Source organism: Rhinoraja longicauda, chromosome 1 (assembly GCF_053455715.1).
Source record: "Rhinoraja longicauda isolate Sanriku21f chromosome 1, sRhiLon1.1, whole genome shotgun sequence".
NCBI lineage: Eukaryota > Metazoa > Chordata > Chondrichthyes > Rajiformes > Arhynchobatidae > Rhinoraja > Rhinoraja longicauda.
In genome coordinates this window covers 93,849,866-93,866,749 of record NC_135953.1, presented here as the reverse complement: position 1 = coordinate 93,866,749, position 16,884 = coordinate 93,849,866, and the positions used below count along the sequence as shown (strand labels likewise).

Here is a 16,884-nt window from a genome sequence, read left to right as displayed (position 1 = left end):
CTTATATTCACTGGGATTTAGAAGGGTGAGGGGGGATCTTATGAAACATATACAATTATAAAAGGACTGGACAAGCTAGATGCAGGAAAAAAAATTCCAATGTTGGGGGAGTTGACAACCAGGGGCCACAGTCTACGAATAAAGGGTTGGCCATTTAAAACTGAGATGAGAAAAAACGTTTTCACCGCAGAGAGTTGTGAATTTACTATATTTCTTTATTCGTCCCACACCGGGGAAATTGACAGTGTTACAGCAGCAAAGTGGATAGCAAGAGAGCAAGAGATCATTCATTATAAATAAAAGATACATATATTGTCATCACTTTTCTGTGTGTTCTTAGATGTTATTGTTGACTCGTCTGCTGGGAGCAGTGCTGGTTGTGCAGTCTCACAGCAGCGGGAAGGAAGGACCTCCTATATCTCTCCTTCACGCACTTGGGGTGAAGGAGTCTGTGACTGAAGGGGCTCAGTGCAGTGACAGTGTCCTGCATGGGGTGGGAGTCATTGTCCAGCAACGATGTTAGTTTTGCCATCATCCTCCTCTCCCCCACCACCTGCACTGAGTCGAGGGGGCAACCCAGGACAGAGCTGGCCTTCCTGACCAGCTTGTCGAGTCTCTTCCCTTCCGCCGCTGAGATGCTGCTGCTCCAGCAGACCACTCCATAGAAAATGGCCGATGCAACCACCGTGTTGTAGAAGATCCTTTGGAGTGCGCCCCGCACTCCAAAGTCCAATTTGTGGAATTCTCTGCCAAGGAAGGCAGTGGAGGCCCATTCACTGGATGAATTTAAGATAGTTAGATAGAGCTCTTGGGGGCTAGCAGATTCAAGGGGTCTGGGGAGAAGGCAGGCACGGGTTACTGATTGTGGATGATCAGTCATGATCACAATGAATGTTGGTGCTGGCTCGAATGGCTGAATGGCCTCCTCCTGCACCCATTTTATGTTTCTAATAGGATGCTTTCTTCGGTGCATCTGTATAAGTTGGTAACAGTCATTGGAGTTGTTGGTGTGCTTTCTTGGCCATAGCTTCAATGTGGTTGGTCCAGGAAAAATTGTTGGTAATATTTGAAAGGAACTTGAAGCTCTTGACCAACTGCACAATTGTAACTTACTGGGTTGCGTACGCCACCACGTTTCCTGAAGTCAATAACTAGTTCCTTTGTTTTGCTGATATTAAGGGAGAGGATGTTGCCTTGACACTATGTTATTAAGCTCTCTATCTACTTTCTGTACTCGGTCTTGTCTTTATTGGACATCCGACCCACTGCATTGGTGCCAACTGCAAAAATGTAAATGGAGTTAGAGCAGAATCTAGTCACAATTGAGTGAAAAAGTAATATAGGAAGGGGCTGTGAACATATCCGTGAGGGGCACGAGTGTTGATAATTAGGTCAGTATTAAGATACTATCCCTTCAAGACAATGGCATCAAAATGCTAAAGTGTTCAAATTGGATTGATGACAGAGCAGATGTTAGCAGTTGGAATAATCATGAGTGAAAAAGGAATATAGGAAGGGGTGAGAACGTATACTTGAGGGGCATGAGTGTTGATAATTAGGACAAGATTAGATAAGACAAGACAAGAAGTCTCGACCCGAAACATCACCCATTCTTTCTCTCCAGAGATGCTACCTGACCCGCTGTGTTATTCCAGCTTTTTGTGTCTATCTTCGGTTTAAACCAGCATCTGCAGTTCCTTCTTACACATTTACACTGAAGGTTGTGACAGCAGCTCATCACAAGTAAACATCAGAATTCTGATAACAATTTAAAAACTGCCACATAAAATTAACTTTTATTGCTGTTTCAGTGTTTCAGTTACAGTACTTTGTGGTCTATCACACTCTTATCAGTATATGTACTGGAGGCAAATACTGTACTGATAAAGGTCAGTGCAAAAACTTTGCTCTTTCAACAACTTCATAAATGGTCTGTCATAAGACCCATAACCAAACAATCATCAGTCCATTCATTCCTCATTCATCTGCTGAATTTTTAGGACGTAGAAAGGGAATCTTGTCACAAATGTATGTAATCGCTAGAGTGTGATACTGACGTATTGACATTCATGTTTGCTGTCAGGTTAGTTCTAATCTTGTGGAATATTTCACAAAGGCACAAAATTTTATTTATGTGAAAAGCTGAGTTATTTGTATCTTGGAAAATTGTGTAATATTGTCGTAAAATTCCATGAAGTAATCTCACGTACTTTTAGTAAATGCTAATAAACATTTTAATAAGTGAGAAATAAATCACTCTTAATTGTGGCCAGATTACAGTTTTTTCAAAGCTTCCTTTGTTTGTTTTGATTTTTTAAAAGTAACATTCTGATATTTCCCCAATTAATTCAGACAGATTAAAACTGAATTTGAAAACTTGGATTGATGGAGCCAAAAGTAACTTTCATTTCATGTTCCTAGGTTATGGGAGCAGAATTAGAATATTCAAATCTACTCTGCCATTCAATGATGGCTGATCTATCTTTCTCTCTTAACCCCATTCTACTGCCTTCTCCCCATAACCCTTGAAACCCATGATAATAAGGAATCTGTCAATCTCCGTGTTAAAAATATCCATTGACTTGGCCTCCACGGCCTTCTGTGGCAATTAATTCCACTATTCGGTAAATATCAATGAAGTCCTCCCTTAGCCTTCTAAACTCCAGCAAAGTCCGATCAAGGATAGTCCGAGGGTCACCAAGGAGGTAGACAGTAGTTCAGCATTGCTCTCTGGATGTAGTAGGAAGATTCAGTTGCCTGATAACAGCTGGGAAGAAACTGGAGGTGCGCATTTTCACATTTCTATACCTTTTGCCTAAAATTGCAATTGCCTTCTTTACTATCGATCAGACTTGCAAAGTAACTTTTTGGGAATCCTGTACCTGCACTCCCGAGTCCCTTTGTACCTTTAATTCCTGAATTATCTCCTTATTTATGCCTTTATTCCTACTAGCAAGTGACAGATGTAATACATTTTGCTACGCTGTATTACATCTGTCACTTTTTTGCCCATTCTTCCAACCATTCCAAGTCCTTCTGCAAAGCCCCCACTTTCCCTACATTACTTAAATGGTGGCAGGCAGAACATGCCCTCCTCACTTGTAGTTATGTGATAATTTTATTGTTCATTTTGATGTTGCTAACAATCAGCATGGATTGAGTTGTAAATGGGTTTCGCTCCTTCATTTATGTTATGCTTTAAAGTTTATCAGAGAACCTCCTTGGAGCTGCTCCTGCTTTGTTGCTGTAAGCTTACAACTGAAATTCCTGTTCATACCTAGAGACATGAATCCTACCACTCTTCCCCCCCCTCCCCCCCCCCCCCCCCCCCCGTCTCTCCTCCATCATCCCAGTGTGCACCCATTTACTCACTATCTCACCCTCCTTTTCTTCCCCTAACAACCCCCCCCCACTCACAACATCCCCTTCCACCTTTATCCCCTTCCATCTTTAAAACCTTTTGGCTTTAACAAGTAAAAATCTCTCTTTACCTGACACCCTTTTGTCTCCTTTTCATTTTTAGCCATTGCCCACCCATCTGCCAGTAAAGCACCCCACCCTGTCACCTGTATGCACATAAAACTTTCCAGGCTTTATCCCAACTGAACCTCTGTCTTCCAGCTTTCTCACCACCCACCCTCCCCCCTGACTACAATCAGTCTGGAGAAGGGTCCCGACCTGAAGCGTCACCTGTCCATGTCCTCTGGAGATGCTGCCTGACCCGCTGATTTACTCCAACACATTGTGTTTTACTCAGAATTCCCACCTCACTTGCTTTCTGAAAAAAATAATGTTGGCAGAGCATGTATCTTACTGGCGTTTCAATCGGGGGGGGGGGGGGGGGGGGGGGGCGAGGGGGACAAGTTTACAGGAGTATCATTATGCTCTGTACACAGTACAATTTCAGTACACAACCAAACTAGATTTTCCATTCAGATTGAAATTTTTGGATAAACTTTAGTTTCCATAACTTTGCAATAAAGTTAATAAATTCTTGCCGAGCAATTTTTAGTATCTTTTTAACTTAACACATTTGCATAAATGCTGTTGGAAAAACTATTAAATCCTTATTTAGATAGTTGGAACATTTTAACATTGTTTTGTTCATAAACTTCTGTGTTTCTCTGTTCTGAAGAAAAATCAATAGCTATTTCCTCATCATATTTAAAACGTGATATATAAGAAATAGCAGATGTTCCGAAGAAACATATAGCTAAGTGAAGAGTTCAGTTCACATACATTAATTGCATTAATAACAAAGCAATTGGCGGAAATTTTATTTCCTGCAGAAGCACTTTGCAATTTTCATAAATGCTTGAAAAATAAGTTCAGCCTTGTGACCCTGGGATTTGATTTAGCTGTATGCAATTGTTTGTGTGAAAACAAAACAAGATAGCGACTGGCTTAGCAAAGTATTTTATTAATTATGTTCCCACAAGACTTGGCAGCAGATCTAACAGAGCACATAAACCGTGCTTGTGAGATTTATTCCTGGTAAAATAAAGGTTTGTTTGTGACATCTTCAGTTCCCAGCGTCTGTAGTAACATGTGATATTTTACTCCTATGCCTGTCATGAGTCTGATCCTGAAAGGATGGCACTTTCTTGCGCAAGTGCATTGTGGCAGATCTGAAGATCCTTCGGGAGTTTCCAATCAATCACTTGACTGTGAGTGGAATTCAGTCGAACACTGAATTAGCTCAGAACAGAATGTATTCATGTGTAACAACCCACTATCTGGATGACACCAAAATGGCTCCAAGTCCTTGAAGGTCTTTACAGTGATTAGCTAGGAGAATTGGCTGTTTCTGTCAATCACACTGTTTTACAGCTATTTCCACTGACTTCCATGTAACAGCGATAGACTTGCCTCAGATGAAGGAGAGATCACTGCATTTGCTGTTCTTTCGTGATGAAGTGGACCTTGTTTTGCTGCAAAATTTGCACTGCTATAATCCTTGTGTCAAAGAAGAGATTGCAATGAACATAATCGTGAATAGAACATTAAATCATTCCGGCTGGGTGAGTCTTAAAGAGGGACGGTATAGCAAGTGTCGAATCACAGGAGTTGTGGGATGTTTAAGGGCTTTCTGTGTGCAGCTGTTTGAGCAGAGAGCATAAAGTGGCAGTTTCGGTGTGAAATGTGGTGAGCTAAATTATTAAATGTAAGGTTTAAATGCTTTGGGGTATTTCCTGAATGCCTTGGAAACTGCTGCTGATTACTTATCTCAGCGGCTGACAAAGGAGAGCTCTGAATCTCTCCCACAGCGCAACTGTGCTTCAGCAATGAACGTCCTGCTTTCTTTGAATTATTTACATAAAACTCCTTTGTAAGTACCTTGCTTGCTTTTAAAAAAATATATAACAGAACAATACAGCTGCAGCTCTGTAGTTGGGAGAATAGACAGGGAAGTAAATGATTTTAATATTCCAATACTGTATTATTTAATTTTTAATTTGCAGTTTCAAATAAAGAATGTTAGGCATGTGTAATATTTGGCATAATTGTTTAAATTCTGGCAATAGTAAAGATCTGCTCTTCACTGCCCTTAAAATGGCATAAAAAGTTTAACAATACAATATACAGAAAATTGAAAAATAACCACATGCTTATCATTCGTACAGAGCACAGTATGCTTTAATTTTAACAGTTCAGAATGAAATGGTTGAAGCCCCTTGTTTTACCGGCATTCTCTCAGTGATTACTTACAACACTGAATCAGTTATCACAGTTTGGACAAACAAACATCTTTTGTACAAAGCAATACTTTAAACATAACTCTGTAACCTTCTCAATGCTTGTCACAGCACTATGTATACTCTGACTTCATTCAATCCCTGTTGATTCAGTGGTTAGGTGGGTGGAGATGTGGAGGTGGGGGTTTGGGGTGAAATCTGAAAATGACAGAAAGCATGCAAAGCTTTATAATCCTCTTTTGTATTAAAGCTTAGGAATGATGATTGCAGGCAATGCAAAAAATAATGTAAGTTAAACCCAGACTGTTTAAATCATTTATTTGCTGGAGTGGAGTAAACCGATAATATTTTGCATATTAACTAGGAGTTTCAGGTACATTTTAAGACACATTTTCTAATATACTTAACAAAATAAAAATTGCGTTATTAATTATTTTCAGAGTGGGTAGAGTAATCTTTTTGAAAGTGGTAGGTTACTCTGGCACCATGGCATGTTAGATAACTGCATTTTTTGACATACATCAAAAGTTGGGAGAGCTGAGAAATGTGGGTACCCAGTGACATGAGACCTAGCAAAAGATTATTGATCCAATGCACTAAAACAAAGTCATCAGGCTGTCACAGAGCAATGTCCACATATCTGTTTAAAGAGTATTGACTGCACAAATACATAAAGGACGAGTCCGAGTGCACTTATCAGAGTCCGGCTCCAACATGAGTAAAACTTGCACAACTGATTAACTTAAACCACCGACAGGGATTGTGATTCCCCAGGGAGCTTGGTAGAGAATGCTACCCAACAAGTAAATCAGCTGCCACCAACTGAAAATCAGAAACTAAGAAAAGAGCACCTTCAAAACGGCTAAAGGAATCTTTATGTCTAATCCTGGATTCCAATATTTCCTGTTGCAGTTTTTACAACACTGTATTTTAAATTAACATGGTTTTGCTTTGAAAATATATAAGTACTGTTTGTGCTTCTACGCTGAATGTCACCCATTTCAACAATTAAAAATTAAACTAAAAGATCTCCTGGAACTTTTTATCCTGTCTCTTCTTGAATGTTACACGAACTTCTTAAAGGATCTTCTTTCCCCTTGACATGAAAAAACATTGCTTTGCCATTTTCATCCGGCTGACATTGCCGTGACATTGTCAGAATCAAAGATGTTGTCACTAACAAGTGGCATTTTTGTCCGATGTTTTTGAATCATGTAGGAAATAACTTGCGTCTTAATGTTTTGGTCATTTGTGCCCAGTTGGACAGTCTGAGCACTCTCATTGTTTAAAAAGAATGGCAGCTCATTCATCATTTGTCATTAATAATTTAACCCTCTACTCATGGAGGATGGGGAACCTTTCTGCAAAAGTATACACTCAGACGCTCAACAATTATTTCCTGCATAAATACCAAGAGCACTGACAGTCCTGTATTCAGCCCGATTCCCTAAATCTCTCAATAATTCTAGTTTACAAAATCTCATCAATCTCAGCCGTGTGTATACATAACAACTGCATCCACAGTCCTCTGAGCCAGAGAATGCCAAAGGTTCACAGCCTCTTAACTTAAAGACATTTCTCCTTAGTCCTAATCTTTCCCAGATAAGGCTGTGGAGGCCAAGTCAATGGATATTTTTAAGGCGGAGATTGATATATTTTTGATTAGTACATGTGTCAGCGGTTATGGGGAGAAGGCAGGAGAATGGGGTTGAGAGGGAAAGATAGATCAGCCATGATAGAATGGCGGAGTAGACTTGATGGGCCGAATGGTCTAATCCTTCTCCTATAACATGAGCTTATGAGCCGGTAGTGCTGACAGGTAGTATTACCTGGAAATAGTGTTTGGCTTGATCAGAGTAAGGTGCTACAAATTATAGAGTCTAAGTGTCTCAGCTACCTTCAAAGCACATGTCACAACATTCAGCATGCTTGTTACAATCAGTTCCTATTTGTATCTCCCTCTGCTGAGTCCACTGAAGTTGCTAACAGTGTCAGAGTATTCCAGATTTACATGAGAATCTCAGCTTGATCGCTGTCCATCCGAATTTGACAATAGATGTAGTAAAGTTGCTCCAGTGTAAATGGGGTAGCACAAACGTGGGGACAGGAAATAGGAAATGCTGAAATGCTTACTTTGAATCATGGCTCATGAATTCTGAATATTGGAAACTCTGAAATGTCCCATTGTTTGCTGGAGGCTTTTTTGCAATTTTGATAATGCATGAGATAATTCCTGGCCTCGGTAAAAAAAATCAGGTAAATTTATTAATCAACTGTCCATATATATATATATATATATATATATATATATATATATATATTCACTTCGTAGTTAAGCTTTCTTGATGCAAAAGTACATCCAAATGTTTTATTTTCTATTAAATACTAAATGGCATAAATTATGTCAAAAGAGATAAGTGAATTTCCCTGACATGCCAAAATAAGGCAGTAATGACTTCCATCCGTTCGGTAAGCACAAACAACTTGTAAGAAATGCGATCACAGAGAGGTTACCTTTTAATTTGTTCCCATAAACCACTATTCAACCACAAAATCATCAATTTCCAATAGTACGCTATTTCACTATTCTTATTAACAAAGCATCAAGAATCTCAAATTATGGTGAGAGATACGTGTACAGATGTTGAATTTATTTGCCGCAGATTGTTTCATTTGCTATTAAAAGTTATTGATTTATTTATTAAAAACAACTTACTGTATGCACCAAAATAACAGAGAATGTAACTCCATCTATTCAAATGTTCTGAGAAAGGGCTGTTGATTTGAAATGTTATTTCTGTCACTTTTCCCATAGATGTTTCCCACTGTGTTTCCAGCATTTTTTGTTTTTATTCCATATATTCAAGGGTTCTGCATTACATTATTTAAGGGTCTTAGATGAAAGAAAATAATCTTCCATTAAAGAACCTTATCAAATATAATAGATCTAAAGCAAAAAAATCAAAACAAATCAGGCTTCCGTGTAATATAAAACTGGGGGAGTTTGCTTGCATCAGAACTGTATTAAAGTTGGCTTCACTGAAGTTTAGTGATGATATGGTAGTTTATCTATTGTATAACAATGAGAATATGAACCCCTGCTGATTGTTACAGTGATTGTGTGGGCTGTATGATAGACACGATAAATTGCTACTTGCAGAGTATTAACCGTTTATTGGGTTGTGTTCTCTTGACAATTCCCAAATATATTAGTGCGCTGCCTTTGAAAGAGCAGAAATAAATCCCCCAATCCCTCCCAATCAGAATAGAAAGTATTTTCGTAAGGAAATAAAAGTTTACCAATTGGTGATTTTTCCAGTATTCAAGGTTAAACAAAATTCCATGAAATGTATGCCGTAATTGTAGGAAGTTGCATCTTGGCGTTGGAAGACTTTCTTCCACTCTCAGATCTGAAAATCTAATATTTTTAAGTTGTTGGAGATGTGCAATATCAGAAGCAATATCTCACAATGAGATATTAGGCTAATCACCCTTTCCATCTTAGATAAACAAAACATCACCAAAACAAATAAGAAGGCAATTCATTTGCCTTTTGTAGGGCTTTAGTATGTGAAAATTATTATTTCAAATATCTGTCCACCCAATAAGAAGAATTATATTTCATATTATGACGCGAAGAGGTGATATGAGAATGAGTCTCTTCTTCTTGACATGATCCTTTCAAATGATTCAATAATGCATAACTGTTTTGGTATGGTGTATGTATTCTGTGAATGAAGATTGAGAGTTGGCGCATTGGAAAAAGGAAGTAACCTTGGTAAAAGTTTACCAAGTACATAAGTATTTTATTTTGCATCATTGCAAACCAGCTACACTTATACCCATTAATAAGCTTTGGTTTCCCACTTTTTCTGTTCCTTGAGTTAGAACTTCTTAGAAAAAAATTCCAGATAGCTTATTTTAAGTTTTGAAACATAAATTGATGTTTACAACTAGCATAATCTCAGAGGTAGAAAAATTAGCAATCCTCACTGAACTGGATGTCCAAGCTGCTATGTTTCATTCCTTTCCAATCTGTGAGCTAATGTTTGATAAATGTTGTTAATTTATATTTTTAATTTGTCTCCAAGCCATTTGGAGAGTTAAATGCATATGCTCTCGTGTTTTTTGGTTACTGTTTTTCTTTCTTTGCACTTTGTTAACATTAGGAACAGTTGCCCTCTAGTGTTGAAAGAAAGTATATGACCCAGGTGTGTGTAATGTCTAAAGGTGTATTGAACCTCAGTGAAGGATCAATTCATCTATTCTTAAATTATAAAGTTGTGAATCACTCTTAATGCCCTGAAAAAGCTTTTTCCTCCTATATTTCCTCCGTGCCTCGAGAATGCTGTGTGCTGCATTCTTGTCAGAGTAATAGATATTTACCAATTTCATTGGCAGTGCAATTTGGTGCACCTCAATTGTAGCTGGGTGTATTATTGATTTTATAGTGTTTTATTCCAACTTTTTGAACTAGTGTATAGTTTAGTACTGAGTTCTGTGGAAGCCACGTAATTTGTGATATGTTGGCTGTGGGAGGGAGTTGATGGGAGCATCATGCGAAGACTGCTTTGCCAGCAGCTGAAAAGATGACAGGATTTCAGACTTTCTTTAAAATGGAGTTGATGGTATTTGTAACACATCCCAGTTTGCAATGCACTCTCTCATAAGGGAGGTGGCAGATGCTTTATTTTTCAAGATAAGTGAATACTTCTCATTCTTCCTTGCACAGGGTTAGAAGGAGGAACCAGCAAATGTCTTTCCGATAGTGCCGGATGCAATTAATAGTGCAACTCAGAGATGCACTGATACTGGTTCCTGACTCTTATATTCAGCTCATGCACAGGTGAGCACCTCGTTAAAAGTAAACCTTTGCTATTGCACAGAATGGATACAGCAAACTTGAAAAGATTGGAAGAGCTCATTACTCAGTCAAATTAGATTCTCAATTTCTTGCATTCATGCAAACTCTACAAGCTTACTATAATGAATGGAGACCAAAGATGGAAGTGAGGAGGTCAGATAGGCAAGCCTTATGTGGATGGATTCACAATGGCCAGTAATCCACCTGACCTGCCAATGAACACATCATAAATTCTGACTGTGTAATCATGCCTCGTTTGCAAATCTACAGCGTCGGCCAGATCAAAATACTAGAGCAAAAACCAACACAAAATAAACATCCCAGAGCGAAACAATTTTTATAAACCTGCCATTCCCTCATGACCAAATCTGTGTGCTTGGCCCTGGCCTGGTGCTAAATGATCTCACACTGGCTGCATTGTCACTTGTAAAAGGCTGCTAACTTTCAGTCGTGGAGACTCAATATTAATGTACATGGGAAAGCAGGTAGTGCTGCTGCTGTCTTGCAGCTTCAGGGAACTGGGCATGACCCTGACCTTTGGTACTGTCTGTGTGGAGTTGGCATATTTTTCCTGAGTGCACTATTTTCTCCCCTATCCGAAAACAAGAACTGGTTGATGATAGGTGAATTGCCTTTTGTAAATTACATGTAGTGCTCTTAGGTAACCAAAAGATTGGGAGAAGTTGATGGGCAGGTGAAACAGAATAGCTTGTAGAGAAATAAGAGTGGAAATGAAATGAATGGGACTACTCTGAGGGCCAGCAGGGACTCCAGGGGCTGAATAGTCTCCTTCTACATCTTTAGAAAATATAAGGAAACAAAGTAGCCAGAGAGTTTGACCTTGAGCGTCTCTAGGTTTTTATTCCACCATCGAGATGGACATTGACAGGGATGTAATGCTAAAGTTCTACAAGGCACTGGTAAGGCCGCATTTAGAACATTACTAGACCAAGTGGACCCGTTGGGCCCATTCCTCGTAGAGGGGGGACAGGGAAGGGGAGAGGGTGTGACTGAGTGAGCCTGGACCCAAAGCCTCTCCTGTATTGGTGAAGCACCCTCAAGCCCCCACTCAATCCCCCTTATCCCCCTCCTCCCCCCACTGACCCACTCCATCCCCCCAATACACCCCCACTTGCCCCCCCTGCCCCCACCCCTACTTGCCCCTCCCCTGCTCCACCCCCACTCCCCCCAGCCCTGCCTCCACCCCCGTTCTCCCCTCCCCACCCCTATTCGCCCGTCCCCCTCTCCTCACCCCCACTCCCCCCACCTCCCTCACCTCCCCCCAACCCCACTCTCCATGCCCGCACCCCATCCTCCCCTCCACCCCCAATCTTCCCTCCTCCCCACGCCCCCTCTCCCCTCCTCCCCACGCCCCCTCTCCCCTCCTCCCCACGCCCACGCTCCCCCTCCTCCCCACCGCCACGCTCCCCTCCTCCCCACACCCACTCTCACTCTCCCCTACCCCCCTTTCCCCCCACCCCCACTCTCCCCTCCTCCCCACCCCCACTCTCACTCTCCCCTACCCCCCTTTCCCCCCACCCCCACTCTCCCCCCACTGTCCCCATTCCCCCACACCCCTCCTTACCCCCACCCCTCCTACCCCCACCTCCATCCCCCCCACCCTCCTCTCCTCCCCACCCTCCCCTGCCCCCCACCCCCACTGTCCCCCGACCCCCTTCCCCCTCTTCCCCCACCCTCACCCCCACTCTCCCCCGACCCCCTTCCCCCCACCCCACTCTTCCACGACCCCCACCCCCACTCTCCCCCCACCCCGACCCTCTCCCCACCCCGACCCCCACTCTCTCCCCACCCCGACCCCCACTCTCTCCCACCCCCTCCCCGCTGAATACCGGCGGGGGGGGGGGAGCGTGAGCTCATCTCTCACAGTCGCACGGGTCCCATTGTGACATCACACGCTGATCAGCCATGATTGAATGGCGGAGTAGGCTTGATGGGCAGAATAGCCTAATTCTACTCCTATCACTTAAGACCTTATAAGACATGTACACAATCTTGGTTGATGGCTGACAAGAGTTAGCAATGACACCAGTGGAGTGACCCCACCGGGACCACAGAATTAATGCCTTTGGAGCCCCTGCACCTCTAAGTTCCTCATAATGTCTTGGTACATAATGTTAACACTGCTAGGCCCTCTAGTATTCAGAGCCTTGTTTCAGGTCCTGCCGGCTACAAATATTCAGTGATATGTATGAATGGAGTTCTCCACAACTTTCATGCTGAAAACAAGTCCATGCAAAGATCTATCCAAGCTCGGTTAATAGTCACATGACATTTTTACTGTGCTGCTCCATGCTCTATGATATTGTGTACTCGTGTGATGAAAGGACAACCTTTGACAAGTACCAGCACTTTTGTTTCCTTGGAACATCAATGCTCTTTCCAGTTGTTTTACAGCTTGAATATTGACATAACCAAACATAGAAACATAGAAACATACAAAGTAGGTGGAGGAGTAGGCCATTCGGCCCTTCGAGCCTGCATCGCCATTCAATATGATCATGGCTGATCATAACAGCCATGTTATGATCAAACTTCCTAATGATCTAATTGGGTCTGCTGTGACAAGAAGTTCACCCTTACTAAAGCAATTGTGCCATGCCACCTTTAGACTTGTACATTTTCACTGGAAGTCAAATTTCCAAGTGGCCAAAATAAATCCAGAATTGAAGTTACAATCCTATTGGTTGTGATCTCTTTAAATGGCAGAGCAAGCTTAAGTAGCCAAGTGGCTTTAGCTGCTCAGGTGTAATATGTTTGTATAACTAATAGCTCTTTGTCTTTTTGACCTAGTCACTGCTTTCTGATCTTTTGGTCATTATCTTGCTGAGTGCTACCCTTTATTGTTTTGGGTGTTGTATCCTTTGACACATCTTTAAGCTCAAACAGTGATATTGCTTTGGACTCTGATCCTGAAGTGTAAACTTATGCACCCAGTATATCTACTCAATGTTTTCTTCGTACTCCAGTCAATTATTTCCTGTGAGGGGTTTGGCATCTTGTGTTAATTACTGCTACCACCGGTAGGTAGCTCTACCTGTTGACCTTCATACAACACAGCAAATTGTACCTTGCCAAGTATATCCACTACTGCTCCTGAGTGTAAGTGAAAATGTCTGTTTTGCTGGAGATACTGTATATAACTAGACATCTTCATAAACATCACTTACCCTGGCTGAAAGGTTGCTGCTGCATCATTTCTCACTGAGACTGGTTAACCATTTATCTGGACCATAATCTTGAAGTCTGATTACTGATAATTCTTTCCACCCACAGCAATAGGTTCTGTAAAGTTCAATCTTCCTTTGAACTTTCAATGCATTCACGCTATTCTCTCATGGACTTTTTTCGCTTTGTATCCAATTTATAGTGTTTAGTGGTGCCTTGACTTGTCTCCTTTGGACATAATTGCAAGGTGCCCATTTCTATTCTACCAAAACACCAAGCATTCTTAAAAGAGCATATAATCACTGAGTGGCTAATGTGCTTGCCTGATGACCCACACAGTACTGAGTATTTTGTTAAGAAAAGTAACAAGTGCTGGAGGAACTCAGCGGGTCACGGAGCATCTCTGGAGGATGGGGATAGGTAACATTTCGGGTCGGGACCCTTTTTCATATTGAAATTGCTTCAGGTTGAGATCTTGCTCTTGAGCTGTAAGACACCATTGCAGCTGGAGCAGGGACCAGACGAAAGTAGTTTTCATCCTCCTCAGTCACACCAAGTGATTTAGCAATGTTATAAGTCTTTTGAATCTGATGCAGTCTATGTGCAAATCTATCACAATTCAAATAATTCATAATTACAAAGCTGCAATAACATTTTGAGTGCCATCACATTGTCACTGACAATTTCACCCAAATTTTGTTTTCTTGTACCAATTTGATAACTTTAAGCAATTGTCATCATAATACTCATCTGTCTTCTGAATTATTGTCAAAAGGAGCACCCATCTGAATCATTTGAGGGACAAATGATTGAGGACTGTTGATATGCTTCTGGATCAGTCTGACAATGGGTCCCGACACAAAACATCACCTGTCCATTCCCTCCACGGATGCTGGCTGACCCACTGAGTTCTTCGAGCACTTTGTGGTTAGCTCAACATTCCAACATCTGCAGTTTCTAGTGTCTCTCTGATATGCTTCTGAGCCTGGCTCAGCCAGCAAGAAGCATTTCCTTCTTGAACATTTGGTATAATGCCTAAGTATTTTCCATTCTTACTTGGACTTTGCAATATAATTTGCCTGTTGATCTGGCTTGTAGCCGGTGTGTTTTATTCTGCTCCAACATTGTTATCACACAATGAAAAATAGGTGGCTATCTTACCAGTCTCCTCCCTGATTCCTCCTGTACTGTAGCTGTACCAACTGACACTGCACAGACTGCCAGTGTCTTTGTTGGCTCACCTATTAGTTACTGCCCCTAGCCAATGATCTGTGATGTCGGAACCACTAGGTTGTACAACCAGCCAAAGCTTGAAAATCACCAACAGGACCAATTCTTGCACCAAGGTTGATCCACTTCAGTAATGTACCAAAAATGATACAGCAGGATACAAAATAATATAATAATATGCTAAGATAGCTAATAAACACAAAATGGCTCCTACACACCAGCCCCTAATTGTTCAAAGTATATAACAAAACAATTACTAATAAACATTAAACGGAGCCATAAACTTCATACTGAATCAAAAAAGCATGCACTATATAGTGGCATCTAATCTACTTTAGAGATTCTTCAATCTTCAAGGCCACCAGTCTTTGCTGTACTCAGGTATCAGCCTCTAGAAGCAGACATATCTTCATTATCTGTCTTTCCAAGATGTTGCTCTTTTTCTGAAGTCGAACTGTACGCACAAAACCTTGTGCATCTGGCATGGTCTCCAATAATCTGCCCATTAGCCAGGATCTTCTTCAGTCTAATTGGGTCTGCTGTGACAAGAAGTTCACCCTTACTAAAGCAATTGTGCCATGCCACTTTTAGACTTGTACATTTTCACTGGAATTCAAATTTCCAAGTGGCCAAAATAAATCCAGAATTGAAGTTACAATCCTATTGGTTGTGATCTCTTTAAATGGCAGAGCAAGCTTAAGTAGCCAAGTGGCTTTTGCTGCTCAGGTGTAATATGTTTGTATAACTAATGGCTCTTTGTCTTTTTGACCTAGTCACTGCTTTCTGATCTTTTGGTCATTATCTTGCTGAGTGCTACCCTTTATTGTTTTGGGTGTTGTATCCTTTGACACATCTTTAAGCTCAAACAGTGATATTGCTTTGGACTCTGATCCTGAAGTGTAAACTTGTGCACCCAGTATATCTACTTAATGTTTTCTTCGTACTCCAGTCAATTATTTCCTGTGAGGGGTTTGGCATCTTGTGTTAATTACTGCTACCACCGGTAGCTCTACCTGTTGACCTTCATACAACACAGCAAATTGTACCTTGCCAAGTATATCCACTGCTGTTCCTGAGTGTAAGTGAAAATGTCTGTTTTGCTGGAGATACTGTAAATTGCTAGACATCTTCATAAACATCACTTACCATGGCTGAAAGGTTGCTGTTGCATCATTTCTCACTGAGATTGGTTAACCATTTATCTGGACCATAATCTTGAAGTCTGATTACTGATAATTCTTTCCACCCACAGCAATAGGTTCTGTAAAGTTCAATCTTCCTTTGAACTTTCAATGTATTCACGCTATTCTCTCATGGACTTTTTTCGCTTTGTATCCAATTTATAGTGTTTAGTGGTGCCTTGACTTGTCTCCTTTGGACATAATTGCAAGGTGCCCATTTCTATTCTACCAAAACACCAAGCATTCTTAAAAGAGCATATAATCACTGAGTGGCTAATGTGCTTGCCTGATGACCCACACAGTACTGAGTATTTTGTTAAGAAAAGTAACAAGTGCTGGAGGAACTCAGCGGGTCACGGAGCATCTCTGGAGGATGGGGATAGGTAACATTTCGGGTCGGGACCCTTTTTCATATTGAAATTGCTTCAGGTTGAGATCTTGCTCTTGAGCTGTAAGACACCATTGCAGCTGGAGCAGGGACCAGACGAAAGTAGTTTTCATCCTCCTCAGTCACACCAAGTGATTTAGCAATGTTATAAGTCTTTTGAATCTGATGCAGTCTATGTGCAAATCTATCACAATTCAAATAATTCATAATTACAAAGCTGCAATAACATTCTGAGTGCCATCACATTGTCACTGACAATTTCACCCAAATTTTGTTTTCTTGTACCAATTTGATAACTTTAAGCAATTGTCATCATAATACTCATCTAACTTCTGAATT

General features: G+C 41.0%; 1 protein-coding gene across 4 annotated transcripts in view; it reads left to right on the top strand.

Moving 5' to 3' along the window:
• LOC144595246 (bifunctional heparan sulfate N-deacetylase/N-sulfotransferase 4-like) overlaps positions 1 to 16,884 on the top strand; it is a 717,307-nt gene that overhangs the window by 467,433 nt on the left and 232,990 nt on the right. Inside the window, exon 1 of one of the 4 annotated variants that reach the window (XM_078402525.1) lies at positions 4,889 to 5,021. The exons of the other annotated variants lie outside the window; for them this stretch is intronic. The gene's annotated coding sequence lies outside the window, so the exon portion shown is untranslated. Of the gene's footprint in view, positions 1 to 4,888; positions 5,022 to 16,884 lie in introns of those variants that run through there. 4 annotated transcript variants of the gene reach the window in all.